Source organism: Salvia splendens, chromosome 5 (assembly GCF_004379255.2).
Source record: "Salvia splendens isolate huo1 chromosome 5, SspV2, whole genome shotgun sequence".
NCBI lineage: Eukaryota > Viridiplantae > Streptophyta > Magnoliopsida > Lamiales > Lamiaceae > Salvia > Salvia splendens.
In genome coordinates, this window is record NC_056036.1 from 26335946 (window position 1) to 26357761 (window position 21816).

The window sequence follows — 21816 nt, forward strand, 5'->3', positions numbered from 1 at the left end:
ACACGTAACTCTTCCAACTTCTCATCACGTCGTTGGGCTTCTATGAGCTTGGTTCTCAACTCTGGCTCAATCACTAGCGTCGCTATTCTTCCTCCTACTGTCTCGGGTGCTTTTACTATTCCCAATCTCATTCTATCGAATTCGCGAATCAACGCTTCCTCTTGCGTTAGGTAAAAAAGCCAATTGAGGTTGGTTCTTCCTACTCAAAGCATCGGCTACTACGTTCGCCTTGCCCGGATGGTAGTGAATACCGCAATCATAATCCTTCACGATCTCTAGCCAACGTCTTTCTCACATATTTAGCTCCTTCTGCTTGAAGAAGTACTTGAGACTCTTGTGATCCGTATATATCTCGCATCTCACTCCATAGAGATGATGTCTCCAAATTTTCAGTGCGTGCACTACTGCTGCTATCTCCAAATCATGGGTCAGAAAATTCAGCTCGTTTGGTCTCAATTGCCGGGAAGTATATGCTAACACTTTCCCATCTTGCATCAACACGCATCCTAGTCCTACTTTCGACGCGTCAGTAGAGATGGCGAAGTCCTTGTCGGGTTCTGGTACCGCTAGGACAGGTGTTGTAGTTAATTTCTCATTCAACAGTTGAAAACTCACCTCGCATTCCAAGTCCAAACCACCTTGATTCCTTTCTTTAACAGTTGCGTCATCGGTCTCGCGATGTTAGAGAATCCCTCGATGAAACGTCTGTAGTATCCTGCCAATCCCAAGAAACTGTGAATTTCACTCGGCGTTTTAAGCGACTTCTGATTTTGCACAGCCTCGACCTTCAATAGGTCCTCTTGAATTCTATTAGCCGTTACGATAGGACCAAGAAAGTTCACTCGAGTCAACCAAAACTCACTCTTACTGAACTTGGCATAAAGCTTCTCTTTTCGTAACGTTTCCAACACAGTTTGCAGTTGCCATCCATGCTCCTCCTCATTCTTCGAGTATATCAACACATCATCAATGAAGACTAACATAAACTTATCGAGATACTCGTGGAAAACTCGGTTCATCAAGTTCATGAAAACTATCGAGGCGTTAGTAAGTCCAAATGGCATCACAACGAATTCATAATGGTCATAACGAGTGTAAAAAGCAGTCTTAGGCACATCCTCTCGTCGGACCTTTAATTGATGATACCCCGAACCCAAGTCCATTTTCGAAAATACGCCCACTCCTCGAAGTTGGTCAAACAAGTCGTCGATTCTTGGCAGTGGGTACTTATTCTTCAAGGTCAACTTGTTGAGCTCACGATAGTCGATGCACATCCTCATCGTTCCATCCTTTTTCTTTACGAACAACACAGGCGCTCCCCATGGTGATACACTAGGTCGGATAAATCCCAAATATAGCAGTTCTTGCAACTGAATCTTCAATTCAGCCAACTCTTTAGGGGCCATTCGGTATGGTGCTTTCGATACTGGCGCAGATCCAGGTTCTAAGTCAAAGGTAAACTCCACTTGTCTGTCGGGCGGCGGTCCAGGCAAAGTTTCAGGGAACACGTCGAGAAAGTCTCGTACTACTGCCACGTCTTCCACCTTCAAGTCTTTCTTCTCCTTTCCATTCAAGTACACAAGATACGCCGGACGCCCTTTTGTGATCATCGTGGTTGCTTGTAAATCAGAGATTATGGAGGTTCGTCGGTTCATGGAAATCCCATATAAGCTAGTCGACTCTTTGCTAGAGGCTTGAAAAGAAATTTGCCTCTCCTTGCAATGTTGCATCAAAACTCAGAATATGTATCAAGAACGCAAACTTTAATCAAACAGTCTTAACTTGGATATGAATCGATTTCGAATTGTAACAATTGGTTATGATCATCCCCACGGAGCTTGAAAGAACATGAGATAGGTCATGAATATGGGATGGAATCCAATTAATGTTAATTCTCATAGTAGGCTACCCAACAAGATAATTCCGTTGTTCGACCAAATTTGAAAGATCAACACATCAACGGGATAATGACTTAAAGGGTTGCGGAGAGAAAAAAAAATGATCAGTTGTATGAGGATTGAGAAATGTAGGCAGTTGTCACAAAGCGGTACTGATCATGGTTCAACGAAAATCATAATATGGAATGATAGAATCACATCAATGGGTTCATAAGTTTGTGAAAGGCAACCAAAGTCAAAGGGACTTTTGAAAAAAATCAAGTGGATTAAGTTTTTTAAGGCAATGTACAAAATGTAGGCCTTAACTTCGTTTTGTAAAAAGAAAGGTTCTATAGTGGAACTGAACCAAAAAGACTTTCACTATATGAGAAAGAACTTGACACAGATATGGTTACAAAATGAAAAGCTGAACAAAAGTTCAAAGAAGAATATCCCATAGAAAACATGTTTGCAAAATGTGCCTATATTGAATGACATGACTGCAAGCAGCCTTAGGTATGAAGTTCAATAGCAAAGGCTCACAAAGTCAAAATATTGTTCGTATAAATAATAAGTCAAAGAAGACTACAATCAATCCAAGTGTCCAAAGTTATGAAGGTAACACCACTTTCCAAGAATTGAAAGTGAGTTATGACTCAATGGAGGAAAAGAAATAATATGCATCACTTGCAAGAGGAGAATGAAACAAGCTGTTAAATAGACAAGGGCTCACGGTTATTTGAAAGGTCCTGAAAAAATAACTTCTTAGAATCCAAGTAAGAACTGTTGATTAAAATAGTTTGTTATAACTATTAAAGTTGCACCACCTCGTTCATCTTTCGCAAGCCGAGAATGGTAACACCGCTCTAAGAACTGTGGATTCCACGCTGAGATTCTTCGTGTCAATGCCACTAATAATGATAGTCGGGGTCCATATCTTCATAAAGTTCTCTGCTTGTCATAATGATTATCCTCGTAGGATATTGTTGTCATCCTCGAGCTCCTTAGCAGGGTATGAAGATCATCTCCATCGTTTTGCCGCTTACGTACGATTACACTATACTAATTTAAATCGCGAGTATGACCGCTCGTCGTTGCATGAAAATATCACTTAGCTTCAGCTCTTCTTGTCTCGCACCTTGACTTAAGGGTTTGCCTCAACTTTCATATTCTCGTACGTTTCATTGCTCAGAGAAGCAATAGTTAAGTTTTCAACTTAGAACTATGATTCGCGCGGTCAACTAGGCTTATATTTTAGGTACTCTAAGTTCACAACACAATTCGTTATCTCATAGATCATCATCTACCACAATTTACGTCATTCAGACATCAAGATAAACACACAACTTTTGAAACAAAATTTCTTTACACTTTCACACTTTTCAAATTTTTTTTTCCACATCTCACTTTTAAAGTAAAAGTTTTGACTCAAATTAAAACGTACTTTCGCATCAACTTCCATCATTCGTATAAAACACTCCATAGAATAACGGATCATACTTCGCACCTCATAACATACATAACATCACACTTCCAAGCTTAATTTTCCAAACGAAAAAGTTGATTAAATTAATATATATATATATATTGAACAATTCATAAACACAACATTTTCCATTGATCAATTAATTTTCCCCAAAAGAAAGAACTAACACGTTTTCATTTGAAGTTCAAGGATATTGCAAAACATAAACATTTTTCCTCAATCAAACAACTTTCCAAAATTACCAACAACTTTCCACAATATAAACAATTTTCCTCAATCAAACTCCACTAGAACAACTTGTCATTAATATTACAAAACATCAACCACAAAATCCTTTTCCATTTTTTTTTCTACATATCAAACCATGCAAAACTTTCAAAGCTCATAAAACATTGGTATTCCAAACAAAACACTCATGCGCTTCACATATATTTTTTGAAACAACATTCTTAGATTACACTTTTTTTTTCAAAAAATTTTAACATTTTCAAAACAACTCATCCACTTTCGTCCTTCATGTAAAACACTCCATCATCCTATGTTCACATGCTCACGTCGTAGTACTTTCACAATATCATTTTCACACATAACGTTTATTCACATGCGTACACTTGCCAAAACATCCTCATCATATCCTCATCAATTTTATACATCGATCTCACATTCTTTCAACAACTTAAAACATACCTCACTTTCTTTGGTTGAGCGTGATGCTTTGGATGTTGAGCGTTCGTGACACGTCTAGTCTAAGGTTCACTAATCTAGACTTAAGGTAAAAGAAGACTCTCGGACCAGAGAGAAAGAACGAAGCTCTGATACCACTTTGTCACGACCGCCCATACTAGGGATAATAAAATGAGGAGGTCGTGACCACGGGAAAGCAATAAAGGACAACATTTAAAGGACGACATTTCATATGAAAGACCCAATTAACTTAAGAAGGAGAATATTTTAGTTCATTGAAAAGTTAAGCAACGGATTTTAGTTCAAAATACTTAATGTCATAATTACAATATCGAATAGTGCGGAGATTTCTAGCAAACAATTTTTTTCAAAGAAAACAGCGGAAAAATAAATATCAAAAATCCAATTAACTTCTAAAAGAAAACATTTGTTTTAGTTTACGAAAAACCATTTTAGAGTTAAGAAGTAAGCAACGGATTAAAGTCTAACAAAATTTTGACATACTCAAAACAGTACGAAATAAGGTAAGGTCTCGAGGCATAGTTCAAAAGTATAGCAGCGGAAATAAGGTTTCAAAGAGAGTCAAGGATGACGCCTATGTATGAATACACAACGCATCCCAATTTCCTAGGCCGACTCAATATCCACCGCAACATCCCGCTCAACCCGCACATAGGGGAAAACACATGCAGGGCTGAGTACTTGTTGTACTCAATGGGCTCATTCCGAAAACATTTTATACAGTTATGTCATCCATACAAGTGATCTCGAGTTTTATGTGTAGTTAAGAAATATCAAGAGAACAAAAAAATATTTCAAAGTCTGGACAGACAATCAATCTCCCCACTTTCTCATCAATCCATCAATCACTATCATCATATCGCAGTGCAACGAAAGTGTGGCCACACTATTCGCCCACGAGACCGGCCGACTAGCAAGGACGGCTCACGATCCCACCAGTGTACACAGCCTGGTAGGGTTTGCGGACCTACTCAGACCCGAATTCGTTTCACAACACAGCCATATAGCCTAACGGAGCAAGCTCAGACGAACTAGGCATCAGAAAACTATCTCACAAACAAAAAAACAACATGGCATGACATAACAAGTTAAACCACCCTTATAACACCACATCATATTTTCGGAAAATAAAAAGATTTGTAAAAGAAAGCTCACCTCGTTTGCTTAAACAATTCAATATCCACTTAAGGCAACCCTCGTTCCTTGTGCTCACATACACACAACAACCCTTGCCAAACCACAATACAAATCAGCCTTCCATCAAGTCACATTATCATGCATGTCCTGTCGTTCCTTTTATCATTCTCTTAAATTACCCATCCCAACATTCATCAACATAAGGAAAACATGCCATAATATTTTTCAACGTGTCACACATAATCACTTCATAGGATACATTCCTAAATCGTACATGCATCATATAATTCACTCAAATTTGACAACAAGTGATATTTTCACATAACAACAAATCTGGAAAAACTGTGCGGTTGGTTTGTAAAAATCACCAAAAATCCATCCGGCCTCATATGATGCTAAAATTTGGTCACAACACATAAGTTCATCCAGTTAAAAGTTTACACCAAAATCACGTCATTTGTTCAGTCAAAACAATAATGTAACTCTCTGGTCGGAACACAAAATTCTGGCAGCACTGTGCAGTTCAATTGAAAAATTCACCAAAACTTCATCCGATGTCAAATGAGGCTAAAATTTTCACACAACTCAGAAGACACTTCAAATTTCATCTAGTAAAAAATTCACATCAAAAGGAGGCCATTTGGTCGGTCAAATAGAAAACGAAACTTTCTGGGCGAGAATACAAGTTTCTGGCAGAATTGGGTAGTCAACTTCAAAAATTTATTAAACTTTCATCTTTCGTCAAAAGGGGCTGAAATTCACATACAAAACAGAAAACACCTTGAAGTTTAATCAGTTAAAATTTCGTGTCAAAATTCGGTCGTTTGGTTGATCAAACACACGTCGGAATCTACTGTCCGAACTCCACAGTTTTCAGGCCTCACAATTTCAAAATTAGGGTTTCTTCCCCATTCATCCAAACACAATTTTTTTCATGCTTCCACCACACAATCATGCTTAAAAAGGTTCTCACAATCACGTTCTCATATAATCACACATCATTCACTAATAATTCATTCAAACTTCACACATATTCAATCAAAATCGCATATTCACAATTGTTCTCATACAAAGACAAATTCCCACCAATTAATTATGCGATCTGAGATTCCTACACTCACTATATGCATGAAGAAATCAAGAACAAGGTTTTCAATGGTGAAGATGGGGGAAAAGATTCAATTATACCTTCTTGAATCAAAATTCAAACGGTAGAAGCAAAGATTGATATGATTCGTCGGGAACTCTTGAAAATCAAACTCCAATGGATGCAAGTACAAGGATTGGAAGGAATTTTGGTGAGGATGAAGAGAGGGAGAGGAGAGTGGCGTGTGGAGAGAGGGAGAGGATAAAATAGAGGCCAATAAATAAAATCCCACAATTAAAAGGAAGGCAAGTTTTCGAAAATTATGGCTAGAAATTCAATAAGGAATTTATTTGGTATTTACTTGGAGATGAATAGATTCACAATTTAGAAATAAAACAATAAATATTCCATAAACAAGGTAACAAAATAAATTAAATCTCCAAGTAGGAAATAATGAGAGAGGGGGCGAAATGTTTGATGGTGTGCACAAGGAAATTATTTAAATTCTCAATTAAATAGAATAGGATTTAAATTTGGACTCCCATAAAATAGACAACAATTAAATAAATTTCCACAAGGAAATTAAGCCAAAAAAAACGTGTGGGATGGAGACACAATAGAAGGAAAATATTCACATCCCCAATTAATTTGACTTATGTATTAATTTGGTATTTAATTGAATAAAAGGAATTCCACAAAATAGGAAGCAAATATATTCTTCTCTACAAATAGGAGGAGGGGGGGCGAACATTGGCTTAATTAGCCACAAGGAAATAATTCAACTCTTAATTTAATTGGGGTGAGAGAATAAAATGTGGCAAGATTTAATTGGATTTAAAATAGCTAAAGGAAATCAACAAGGTACCAATTAAATCAAAGAAACTAATTGATCCTCCTAATTAAAATAGAGAATGTTCGAAACTCACAAAAATAATAGGTTAGAGTTCGAATTTCATGTAGCACAATTTAGGGATAATTTGATTTGGATTTAATTTGGATGAATATCCCAAAACAATTATTAAAATCCAAGAAAGAATAAAATTTCCAATAATTGGAGGGCCGGCAATAGCCACTTTATTTGGCTAGAACAAGATGCATGATCTTATTTAAATTGATTTTCCCCACATTAAAATATAAATAGCACTTCATTCCAATTTTCCCATGACGATTTATTCCACGTAATCAAACTCAATCGCGTAGCAACAATTTAAATTTCATAAATTAAAATTTCCAATCGACATATATTAAATAAAGGTCACAAAAATTTTGGGATGTTACATCCTACCCTTCTTAACAGAAATTTCATCCCGAAATTTGATCATCTCACATAAACAACTCGGGGTACTTTACTTTCATTCTATCTTCTAACTCCCACGTGGCTTCCTCGGGACCATGGTGTTTCCACAACACTTTCACGGATGCTATCGACTTGTTTCGCAACTCTTGCACCTTCCGATCTAGGATTGCCTCATAGCTCACACTACACATTGTACACAAGGTATATACACCACACAAATACACACACTTTACGCACATATATATTAAACAAACACTACACATTGTACACGAGATACATATAGGAAATACAAACAATATAAAAACCCTACACTCGTTATATATACAAATGCAAAACATACTACAAACATTAGACATGCTATAAACAAAATACACAAACACAATATAAATAAAATACACTATACACATACTGAAGACGCTACATAAAATTAACAAACTTTACGCACATTATATAGAAAAAATACACACAATGCCTACACAAAGTACACAATACACACACTGGACCACACACACTATACACACTACACTCAGTATACATACACGGTACATACCACATATATTAAACACACTATAAAAAAAATAAATAACACATGTATTGCAAACATACATACCTACATTGAACACACTAGAGATATTAACACAAAATACACAATTTATATACTATACAACAAATATACTCATAAAATACACAATTTATACATATGTGGCACATCTACAAATATTAAACACAATATAAATAAAATACACAAACACGATATAAATAAAATACATAAACACTAAATGGATTGCACATACTACACACATTATACACAAAATAATCATACTAAAGACGCTACACAAAAATAACACACTTTATCACATTTTATATACACAATACACACACTGCCCGCACAATGTGCACAATCCACTAAACGTATCATTTGGACAATCAACAACTCAAAATGAATATTATCTCAACAATACTTGAAATCGAAATAATCAACAATCACCGGAAGCATTCGAGAGAAGAATAATATTATGTATGAAGACATAATATATTCAGAATCTTTTATTTACTATCTTCTTAACTTTCATGCTCAAAATAACACACTTTACGCACATTGTATAGACACAATACACACACTGCCTGTACAAAGTACACAATACACTCAGAGTATCATTTCAACAATCAACAACTCAAAATGAATATTAACTCTACAATACTTGCAATCGAAAGAAACAACATTCAGCGGAAGCATTCGAGAGATGAATAATATTATGTATGAAGACATAATATATTAAGAATCTTTTATTAAGTATCTTCTTCACTTTCATGCTCAAAATAGCACACTTTACGCACATTGTATAGACACGGTAAACCCAAACATAAAAGGTTATATTTCAAATGAACTTCCACTAGATAACAATGATTATATGCTCTATTGACCAAAATAATCTTATATTCGATGCCATTTCATTACAGACATCAAAAAATGTATGATTGTGGGCAATTTCGATATAAAAGGCTTGCTTGTTGGCCAAGTAAACCCATATATAAAAGTTGTGCTTCAAATAAGCTTTTAAGATATGACAATTACTATGATCTAATATCGACCATAATGATCCTATCCTGATGCTATTACATAACAGGAATTGTACATTCAAGGTTTTTAGGGAATTTTGATTGAAATGGTTTCGTTGTTAGCTAAGTAAACCTAAATATAAAAGGTTATATTTCAAATGAACTTCCTCTAGAGGGGGTTTTACCCCAATCTCGATTCTCTACTGCTATTGCCTCGCCCACCGCTCTCTTACGTCCCTTCTGCGCCACAATTCTTATTCAATTCGACTTTGCAATTCCTTCTTCAAGGGAGGGTGTAGGAGCGTCGGCGCCGCACCGTGCAGTCAATCAAGGGGTCTTTTCTATTTAAATCATGGAGATGCACGTAATGTGTTAAAGCCTGGTTTTTGGGACATTTTAGGCGCCAAACAGTCAATCCATGCCACTGCACAATTGTCAAGAGATTTCTATAATGTCCTTGGTGTTAATAGAAATGCAACAACATTTGAAATCAAGAAAGCCTATTACGGGCTTGCGAAGCAGTTACATCCTGATACTAATAAAGATGACCCGGAAGCTGAAAAGAAATTTCAAGAAGTCCAGAAAGCATACGAGGTATTAAAGGATGAAGAAAAGCGCCAACAGTATGATCAGGCTGGGCATGAAGCTTTTGAACGTGCTGGTACTGGTGATGGTGGGTTCGATCCATTTGGAGGTGGCGGTGGCTTTAATCCTTTCCAGGACATATTCAGAAATTCCGATATTTTCAACATATTCAATTGGGACATGGGTGGAGAAGATGTTAAGGTTGCTGTTGAACTATCCTTTATGGAAGCTGTCCAAGGATGCACCAAAACACTGTCAGTCATGACTGATTAACTTGTGAAACTTGTGTGGAGCTGGTGTTCCTCCTGGAACAAAGCCTGAAACTTGTAAATGCTGTAGAGGTTCTAGCATGGTTATCTCACAAAATGGTCCTTTCACACTTCAAGCTGCATGTCCAAATTGTAAGGGAGCTGGAAAAATTGTTTCGAACTTCTGCAAGTCCTGTAGGGGTAAGCAGGTAGTAAAAGGGCCGAAGACTGTGAAGGTGAATATCATGGCAGGAGTGGACAACAATGAAACCATTAAAATCCCCAGAAGTGGTGGATCGGATCCTGATGGAAATCAACTGGGTGATCTTTATGTTATGATTAAGGTCAAAGAAGACCCAGTGTTCTGAGGAGAAGGGGCTGATATCCATGTTGATACAATTTTGAGCATCACTCAGGAAATTTTGGGAGGAACGATCCAGGTTCCTACACTCTCTGGGGATGTTGTTGTTAAGGTTCGCCCTGGCACTCAACCTGGGCAGAAGGTGGTCTTGAGGAAAAAGGGGATTAAAGTCCGAAATTCATTTTCATTTGGTGATCAATATGTGCACTTTAACGTTAGCATTTCGACAAACCTGACACAGAGGCAGCGCCAATTGATTGAGGAGTTTGGTAAAGAAGAAGAAAGAGAAGAAGATAACGGGGCAGCTGCAGGAGCATCGGGCTGAATCCCGGTATGACAGTCTCTTGAAATCTAGATGGGCATAAGGAGAGAGTGATTGAACTTTATTTACTGGGTGGAAATAACTTTTTGGCCGAGCAATTTTGCGTGGATGGATGTTGTAACAATCTTGTACTGACCATATCTATTATAATCCAATAAAGGTCAGGTTTTATAGATTAAAAAAAATGAGCTTCCTCTAGATAACAATGATTACATGCTCTATTGACCAAAATGATCTTGTATTTGATACCATTTCATTACAGGCATCATAAAATGCATGTTTGTGGGCAATTTTGATATAAAAGGTTTGCTTGTTGGCCAAGTAATCGCATAAATAAAAGTTGTGCTAAACTTGAACGCTAAAAACATTCTTGCTCTCCCTTCTCTCTAACTTCTCACTCTAAAAATCCTCGACGTCGACGGTAACCTAGGCGTCTTCCCCGCCGACGGGACAGCCGAGGGGCACGCACGGTCTCTCGGCCAAGGTATCTCTTGTCCGGCCAGAGGTGACATGTGCTTGCACCTGATTCCATGGTGAAATCTGGTGGTGAGCTTCCGGAGGGGGATGTCACGGCGGTCAGCTCCACAACACAACCCCTCTCCTTTACAAAATGGAACTTCCCCTCGATTTCAAGACCTATAACAAAGTGCGCAGGTACGCCACATCCGGAGAAGCCACGCCGAGGCCTCATTTGTGCCGGTTCAGAATTTGGGTCAGATGTTTGTACGGCCAAAAAGAAGATGGCATTTGAAATGGTAGAGAACCTAGCCGCCGAGGCACATGGTGACGGGAGGGGATCGCCGGAACTTGGGCAAGCCCATATTGGGGAGATGTTGAGCTCGTTAGCTCAAATGGCGAATGAACAACAATTACCGGAACAGCACATGGACTCATGCTCTCACGGATTTTTCCTTTGTCCAACAACTCTTGCACTTGCCTTTGAATTTCCTTAGTCTCTTCGGGATTGGCTCTATAGGCTGGTCGGTTTGGTAGAACTGCCCCGGGAACAAGGTCAATTTGGTGTTCAATACCTCTTAATGGAGGTAATCCACTTGATTCTTCCACTGGAAAAATATCTTCGAATTCCTGTAAAAGAGACATAAAAGTACTTGGCAAAGAAGTGGTTAATTCGTAAGTCGTAAACAAAGACTGTTTGTGCACTAAGATGAAAACACTCTCTTTTTCAACTATTGCACTCTTTATTTCTTTTACTCTTTTTCAATGCCCTCACTTGACTCATTCGGACTCTTTTCACTTGACTCTTTTTCAATGCCCTCACCTTTTTTCATTCTTACTTTTTCAACTATTGCACTCTTTATATACTTCATAAATTGCAGACCAATTGATGGAGACCATATACAACGCACTTGTTGTAATTATCGCTTAGATATTTTATATGGTTTTTGCATAATTATCACATAAGCAGATAAGGCAGATAATCCACTTAAAATAGATAAACACCAAAAAACAAATAATTCCATTTAATGCATGGCATTTAAACATGCTCGATAATTAACGACAATTATTTAATCTAGTCAAGGGAGAATCAATTAAATAATTATGTTTTATCTTGGATAATGATTATCCAACTTCATTTAGGATTTATCAAGATAACGTTGATCTAAGATTTATCATTATTTAAATCATTCTAGGATATTACTAGATAGAAACGATTCCATCATTATCCATACGATAAATAAAATCCAATCAACCAAGATTTATACAAATCTTAATTCTACTTAGAATAGACATCCAGAATATATCATATATTACTTAGGATTTCTTAGATAAATAAGTTTATCTAAATCCAATTAAATCCAAAAGATAAGGATAACTTGGATTAATGTTTATTTTAATCCATCTAAGATTTGTCATAATAGAATTAAATCTATTCATATCAATAGGATAAAATAAATTAATATAAATATTTATCATAATCATCTAGGATTTATCTTGGAATAAATCCATATAAATCCATAGAATTAGATAATATTATATTATAATTATTAAAATCTATCTAAGATTTATCTAGGAACAAATCCATATAAATCTATAAGATAAGAATAAAATATTATATTATCACTATCCAAATCCATCTAGAATTTATCTATGAATAAATTCATATAAACTCATAGGATAAGAATAAAATAATATTATCATTATCTAAATCCAACTAGAATTTGTCTAGGAATAAATCCATATAAATTCATAGGATATAGATAAAAATTAGATTATTATTTTCTAAATATAACTAGGATTCATCTAGGAATAAATCCATATAAATCCATTAAATAAGGAAAATATCTAATTAATCCATGATTTAATTCATAATCAAATCTCATATAATATATAAAATCCACACAAGATATATTCAAATCTTATTGCTATGTTTATCTTAAATTATTTCCAAAATTGAATCCAAGGATTTGGAAACCCTAATCAAATTTGGAAAGCGAAGTCATGGGCAAGACGATGCGGCGTCAAACTCGAGTCTGGGAAGCTGCCCGCTAAGGACTCCCACTCGAATCACAGCCGCTTCTCTCCGTCGCCGTCGGGCGCTGCACTTTGGGATACCGACGCTGCTGTCGCTGTGTCGTCGTACCCGCTGCTGCCCGATCACCGCTGCTGCTGTCTCACCGCAGTTGCTGCCTGATTACCGCTGTTGCGTCGTCGTCGTTATTGCGACGTCGTCGTCTCTGCAGCCACCGGCGCTGCTGTACTGAACAGCCATGATCTCGCCTCTGCTGCCGTGTCGTCTCCGAGGCTGCTGCTGGACACCTGTAACACCCGTACCTTAAGTTTGAAATTTACTTTTATGTAACGGAATAATTGATAAAATTATTTCGAAATGCTATGCTTCTCGATAAATGTGATATGGGAAAAATTATGGTTTATGGGTTGATGTGAAAAGGAATGTGTTTTCTTTTTAAATATGAACGTTGGGAGACATGTTTAAGGTCTCGTTGAAAGGTCGATGATGAAATTGCTATTCTTTAGCAAGACGAATGAATTAAACGGAAAGAAATATATGTTTTATGGATAACGACGCGCGTAAAGCAAGGAACGGTTGAATGAATATTATATTTGGAACAACACCAAATATAAATTATGTACGATCGTACTTTAATTTTTGGTTATGAAGAACGAGATAACAAATTTAATAAAGATCCGTGAATTTCAATTAACGAAAAAAAAATACGAAAAAATATACAAATGTATGAATTTATTTTGGACTTTCCAAAATAAATTTGAAATCCAATTAAATATGAAATAACTTGAATTTTAATAACTCTTTAAATCCTTTCTAATTGGGCTTGATTTAATTGTTGATTTTTTTAGCCCAATTGAAATTAAATCATGGAAGCCCAAGTATGGATTTAATTTAGCTAAGCCCAAACTTTTTCCTTTTTCTCTCTTCTTTTTCTCCCCCACGTCGACGGTTCCTCCCCCCCATGATGGCCGAACGGTTTCTTTTCCACCTCTCCACTTCCCTCATCAATACCTACACCCTCCTCAAACCCCTCTAACCTACTCACCATTTTCATTTGGCAAAAAAAAAAGAAGAAGAGAGAAGAGAGAAGAAGGAGAAGCGGCGAGAGAAGTCGACGGGAAGAAGAGGGGAGAAGGAGTTGGTTCCATTTCTTTTTGTCTCAACCACATCAAGTTTAAGCTCTTGAGGTATACCATTTCTTCCATCCTCAAAGCATGAATTGTTTACTAGCTTTGCATGAATAATACACCCTTGTTTCATAAATTCCTCCATAACCAATTCAAGTAAGAAAAACAACTAAGAATCAACCGAACGATCGCCGCACGTAACCGAAACTTAGAAAGAACTTAGCTTTATGTTAATAACGCGTGTTGCGAGACTTTGCGGGGTGTTTTCGGGCGGGTTCGGAGTGGTTTCGGAGGAGGAGAAGTCGCCACCGGCGACAGGCAGCGGCAGACAGCCGCGCTCGACGTTCCCGGTGCGGATGACGGCTCCCGGTGGCGACGGCGGCAGCAGCAACGCGACGGGAGGCAGCAGCGGCCGGTGACTCCAGCTGGCAGCGACGCCGTGCGAAGTTTCTCCGCGGCAGCAGCTTCCCGGCGACCCTGCGACGGCGACGAGTGGAGGCGGCAAGGAAACGGTGGCTTCACGACCCGCCGACTGTTCCAGTAGCGACGTCGTCGAGCCGGAGAGGGCGACGGCGGCGGCTGCTGTGTGATTGCCGAGAGAGAGAGGACGACGGGGAGAGAGAAATAGGGAAGAGAGAGAGAGTATGTTGGAGAGGGAGATGTTGTTGGGCCAATCTTTTTTTTTAGGTTGGGCCTTTGTTTAATTGTTGTTGGGGCCTTTTAATAAGTAATTTGGAAATATAATTATAGTTGGGCCTCTTTAATTGATGTGGCTCATTATGTAATTTTGGAGAAATAAGGTGGCTAAGAAATTTAATCTCTTGGGCCGATAATTAAAATTTAATCGGGGGAAATTATTTCATTAATTTCCGGAAGATTTTTGAAGAAGAATAATTTACCTAAGTATGAAGTAATACTTTTCAACGGTGAATTAATTAAGAAAAATTAAAGTATGCGCGTAAATAATTTATAAAAATTATTTTTGATGTTATGGAAAATACGAGGAGCCAACGGAGGAAGGAACGAGCGTAAGCGGCCGACCGGCGTCGCACGCGACGCCTTGGGCGGCCGCCGAATAACCGAAAATGCGCGAAAATTGAGAAAGAGAATTAAAAGATTTTAATTAGAGTGCATGCATTCTAATTATCATCGTTACAGAGGTTTGATATGAATTTTATGTGTTTTCCGGAAAGGTGGTTCGCACGCACGCTAAAAGTCGGAACGAGGAATTTTACGGAAATCCTAAGCTTTTGAGGTGGGCTTTATTCTTTAACGTTTATTTTAAATCAATATGTTTACGGTGTTATAAGGATGTTTCTATAAGTATGTCATGCCGTGTTTATGTTTTGAAACTGCCTATCTGTTTGTCTACTAGAATAAAACTCTACTAGACTTTGATGGTTAACGAATTCGGGTCTAACTAGGGTCTACGCCCTACTTAGACTAGTGCACTGATGGGGATCGTGAGCCGTCCCCTAGGTCGGCCGGTCCAGTGATCGAGATTGTGGCCACAGTCTCGTTTCACATGATGGTTCAGATATGGTATATGATGGAGAATGATGTTAGTCCGCGCGGACACTTTTTAAGGAAATGAACTTTAGTGTCTCTCGGCCTTTTAAAAGATAAACCCGGGATTCACTCGATGATGGCTTGACATATCTTAACGGTGAATGTTTTTGGCCATGAGTTCACCGGGTGCACCAAGTACTCAGCCCCTGCATGTGTTTTCCCTATGTGCAGGTTGAGCGGGGTCGGGAGGCGGAGGACATTGAGCGATGATCCAAGAACGTGTTAAATCACTGTTCCGGTTACTATTATGTCTTCATACATAGTAGTAGCTAAACTCTCAAAATTGCTTCCGCTACTCAATGTTTTTTTTCAGAATTTCTGTTATTTTCTTTGAACTGTTGAACTCTGTTACTTCCTTTATGGTCGCACTCTGTTATCTTTCATTTTGTAAACTTCAGGATTGAAACGTTAGTTGACTTAAATGGCATATCGTCTTTGATTGTCACTTTGTACTGCCTGGATCGTATCTTTCCCCCTTCTTCCCCGCTTCTTAATTCCCCCACTAGTCACGATTACCCGTGCTTCTTATCTTTAGGAAGTGCGGTCGTGACAACACCTCCGGCAGCCGCTGCTACTGCTTCACCTCAGCTTGCTTCCCGATGCCGCTGCTGCCCTGCAGTCGCCTCACGAGTCCGGGAAGCCACCTACGGCAGGCTCCCACTCTAACGGCAACCGCCGTTGCAGCTTCATCGTTGCTGCTGTTGCTGTGTCGCTGAGAGGCTCCCACACGCCCGCTGCAGCACCGACCATGGTTGTGCTTCCATGATCAAATCGAGCAGCAAAAGCTGCTGCCATGATTCTCCTCGCAGCGAACGCCACACCGCAATTTACATCGGGAATATTAATCATATGAAGATCAATTATGTTCAGAATTATTTTCCATTCGTGAAAACATGTTGCAAACAAACCCAATTTGCCAATTTGCCGTTCGCGAACAATTCACAAAAACAAACAATTCAAAAACCCAATGAGGCTGGTACCATAAAACACGTGTGGCATGAAGATTCGTGGCGTTAATTTGTCTTTCTTCGTGTTCTTAATTCGTGTTCAACGTCAACAAAGAAAACGATACAAATCACTCGTTCAAGCAATTCACATAACATGAAATTAATCCACATAATCAGAGCCAAAAATTGGCTCTGATACCAAAAATTGGCTCTGATTGATATAATCAGAACCCACTTGGAATAATCAATGTTTCCATCTTCTTGTCCTTGTAGATCAGCTTGGGTGTGTCTCCATCATTCGATATAAAAGGTTTGCTTGTTGGCCAAGTAATCCCATATATAAAATTTGTGCTTCAAATAAGCTTTTTAGATATGACAATTACTATGATATTATATCAACCAAAATGATCATATCTTGATGCTATTACACAACAAAGATCGTACAATACAAGTTTTGAATTTGTTTGGACTTAAATGGTTTGGTTTTTTTTTTTTTTTTAATCGAACACCTTCACGGTGGAGGGTTGTGTAGGTCCTGTTAGAAATAATGGGAAGAGATTCCCAAGCCGTGTACAAGCGGTACTCTAACTATTACAATCGAAAGGAAACTTGCAACAAAAAGAGGAATGAAAATTACAATGGAAATAAAGCAAACCAAATTTATAAGTCGAGTCGAGGAAAGCCCTCTTTCTGCAAGACAAATTACGCTCCGGCTAGTGCTCACGGAATGGCGTATTGCCCCCAAAGATAAAACGACTTCCTCCTAGCGTGTAGAAGCACCTCAAACCCGCTAGGCACCGGCGAACTTGATGGAGTTCCGAGAATCGAGCTAGACAATGCTCCTAAGATGCACACTATGATGTAGAGACCTTAGAGAGAAAAGAGGATGATGTTTGTTGTTGGTGTTTATCATCTCTCAAAACTCCACCTATTTATAGGATAGGAGTACCTACATGAAGAGTCTCGGCAATAAGGCACCTCATAAACATTTTGGAGGTTACCTTGGGAGTGAAAAGCCAAAAGGCTTAGGAAATGAAAAGCTTGAGGCTTCTCTATTTCCTTCACGTTTTCAACAATCCCCCACATTGGTTAGAGCGCTGCAAGCTCAAACCAACACTAGACACAAAATCATGCATGCAGACTCTATGCTCAATTCTCGAGAAACAATATTGCATTTGGAATAGTAGCTTGGGGCTTTGAACTTTCCATAGTCAACACTATCGGGCATACCGGCGGCCTGGTGGACGTGATGCCTTGAACCATTCCTCCTTGGTGTATACCGAGACAATAATATTGACACAATATTATTTACAAACTCATCAGTTCTCACGTTTGTGTCCTTTATTGGCCATGGAACACCACTTTGGATTCATAAGTGATTCACATGTTGAAGCGGCCCACACTTCTTCACTTACATAGGTGATTCTTTTCCAGGTATCCTGCAATACCCACCTCCTCGAGGTTTCTAAGAATCATTAAAAGTCAAAACTTAGCCTCTTACCACATGCAGGTTACAACACTCAATGCTTTCTAAAGAATGGGCGAAGATTAAAAATCTTCCGAGTGTTACAACTAGATTCATATAGCTTCGTTTTCCCATTGAACCAAGCCCATGGGATCTCCAATCGTATGGTTGGGTTACCACTATAATCATCTTTTAAGATGTGGTTTTCAGTCCCATTCCTTTTAGCAATTTATGCATTTGATCACGGTTTAAGCCTTTTGTTAACGGATCCGCTAAGTTATCAACTGACCTTACATAGTCAACTGTGATAACACCACTTGTGATCAATTGTCTGACGGTATTATGTCGCCGACGAATATGTCGAGACTTACCGTTGTATAAGCCACTATGTGCTCTCCCTATAGCTGCTTGGCTATCACAGTATATCACTACTGTCGGCACTGGCTTCTTCCAACATGGAATACATTCTAGGAAATTTCTGAGCCACTCGGCTTCTTCCCCTGTTTTATCCAATGCGATAAACTCAGATTCCATGGTGGAACGAGCTATACACGTTTGTTTCGTCGACTTCCACGAAACAGCACCACCCCCCACAGTAAACACATAACCACTCGTCGAGAATGAGTCTTTTGAATCAGAGATCCAATTTGCATCACAGTACCCTTCAAGTACTTGGGGATATCTTGTGTACTGCAGCTCAAAGTTAAGAGTATACTTCAAGTATCTCAAAACCCTACGCAGAGCTTTCCAATGTTCCTTGCTTGGGTTGCTCGTAAATCGGCTCAGCTTATTCACCGTACACGTAAGATCTGGTCGGGTGCAGTTTGTGATAAACATCAAACTCCCTATGATCTTTGCATATTCTTCTTGAGCTATAGGCTCACCCGTGTGCTTACTCAAATGCACGTTGGGTTCCAATGGAGTCTTAGCTGGCTCACAATCGAACGAGTGAAATTTCTTTAGCACTTTCTCAATATAATGAGATTGTGTCAGAGCAATTCCCTCATGATTCCTTTTAATTTTGATTCCGAGAATCACATCAGCTAAACCCATATCTTTCATGTCGAAATTTCTCTTCAACATATTTTTAGTTTCGTTGATAATGGCACTATTGCTGCCCGTAATCAACATATCATCTACATAAAGACACACAATAACAAAACCGTTATCTGTGTTCTTAATGTAAACACACTTATCGCACTCATTGATAGTGAATCCATTTGCCAACATCACGTTGTCAAATTTTAAATGCCATTGTAATGGTGCTTGCTTCAACCCATATAATGACTTTACCAGTTTGCATACTTTACGCTCTTGCCCAGGCACAACAAACCCTTCGGGTTGTTCCATATATATTTCTTCTTCCAAATCACCATTCAGAAACACAGTTTTCACATCCATTTGGTGAATCTCAAGATTGTGCAAAGCAGCAATCGCTAGAAGCACCCGAATGGAAGTGATTCTCGTAACAGGTGAATATGTATCAAAAAATTCATGCCCTTCTTTCTGCTTAAAGCCTTGGACAACTAGGCGAGCTTTGTACTTATCTATAGTACCATCGGGCTTATATTTCCTTTTCAGAATCCACTTGCACCCTAAAGCCTTACAGCCTTCAGGCAAGTCTACTAACACCCAAGTGTTATTTCTCATGATGGATTCAATTTCACTATTGATAGCTTCTTGCCACCACGCTGCGTCTGGGCCAGACAGAGCTTCCGCCAATGACTTTGGTTCGTCATCCAACATAAAAGTTATGAAGTCGGGACCAAATGTTTTAGCAACTTTAACTCTTTTACCACGTCTTGGTTCAACATCCTCAGGAATTGACCTCGTCCTTTTTGAAGGATTAGAACTAGTGGATTCATCCATCATTCTTTCACTAGAACGATCCTCTTGCCTCTTGCAAGGGTATACATTCTCAAAGAATATAGCATTTCTTGACTCAATCGTTGTTCCTTCAGCCACGCCAGGCACAGCTGACCTATGGACTAGGAAACGATAGGCACTACTATTAAGTGCATGGCCAATAAAGATGCAATCGACTGTTTTAGGGCCTATTGCAACTTGTTTCGGAGGTGGCACTTCTACCTTCGCTAAACACCCCCACACTTTGAGGTATGAATACGAAGGTTTCTTCCCTTTCCACAACTCATAAGGAGTTACATCCCTATTTTTTAGTGGAATTTTGTTCAGGATATGTTTCGCTGTTAACACAGCCTCCCCCCACATGTTCTGGGGTAATCCTGAATTAATCAACAAAGCATTCATCATCTCTTTTAGTGTTCGATTTTTGCGTTCAGCAACACCATTTGATTGAGGAGAATATGGAGCTGTGGTTTGGTGAATTATACCACTTGCATGACATAATTCTGCAAACGGAGCTACATACTCACCACCTCTATCACTTCGAACACACTTAATTCGACAATTAAGTTGATTTTCGGCTTCATTTTTGAAGTCTTTAAACGCTTCAATTGCCTCATCTTTACTTCTTAATAAGTAAAGGTAACAATACCTTGTGCAATCATTTATAAATGTGATGAAGTACTTTTTACCACCTCTTGTTTGCACAAATTTCAAATCACATACGTCTGTATGGATCAATTCAAGAGGTTTTGTGCTTCGCTCTACCGAATGGAACGGCAGTTTAGCCATTTTGGCTTCAACACACACTTCACATCTTTCTTGTGAGTTAAACTTATCTACTTTTAGTAAATTAAGATTTACTAATCTTTTTATAGCATTTAGATTTACATGTCCCAATCTATTGTGCCATAAGTCAGAGCTTTCAAGCAAATAAGAGGATGTGTCATTTTCCTTATTGCTTATTCCTTTTCCACGGTGAATGACCGTAACATTCAGCTCAAAAAGCCCATTCACTAGGTGACCTTCACCTATGAACTTTTCTTACTTGGTCAATATAACCTTTTCACACTCAAATTCTAGTGAAAATCCATGATTTACTAGAAGTGAGCCTGACACCAAATTATTTCGGATGTCTGGGACATGCAGTACATCCCTAAGGGTAAGAACTTTTCCAGATTCTAATTTTAGGAACACATTACCCACACCAACCACCTTAGAAGAGGCTTGGTTTCCCATACGTACTTTTCTACCTCCAACAGATTTGTAGGTAGAAAAAACGCTTCTTTCGGAGCACACATGACATGTGGCACCTGTATCAACAAACCATTCATTTGGATTGTTACCATGGTTCACATCGGAGACCATTGCGATCACCTCGTGATCTTTGTTGTTTATAACAACACGTTCAAATAATTTGCACAATATTGTCTCCAACAATAAGTACACAATTATATTGAACCATATGTGCATTGGTATATTCAACAACCCCTGCATCCCAATTATTACTACCAAGTCAAAATTGGTCTTGCTTGTCAACTGACAAACGATAAACACAATTCTCAAGAGAATAGATCTCAAGGAATTAACCATTTCGTAGCTCATGAACATTGGTACTGTTCGTTTCTTCATTCCAGCTTTGGTGCTCATGTTTCCTCCAACTTCAATTGGTATAATCCTGTCTTAGAA

The 21816-nt window shown here is 38.5% G+C and overlaps 1 pseudogene; it reads left to right on the forward strand.

Annotated features, from left to right (window-relative positions):
• The first annotated feature begins 9256 nt into the window (after window positions 1-9256).
• On the forward strand, window positions 9257-10668 carry LOC121804030 (annotated as a pseudogene).
• The last annotated feature ends 11148 nt before the right edge of the window (window positions 10669-21816 follow it).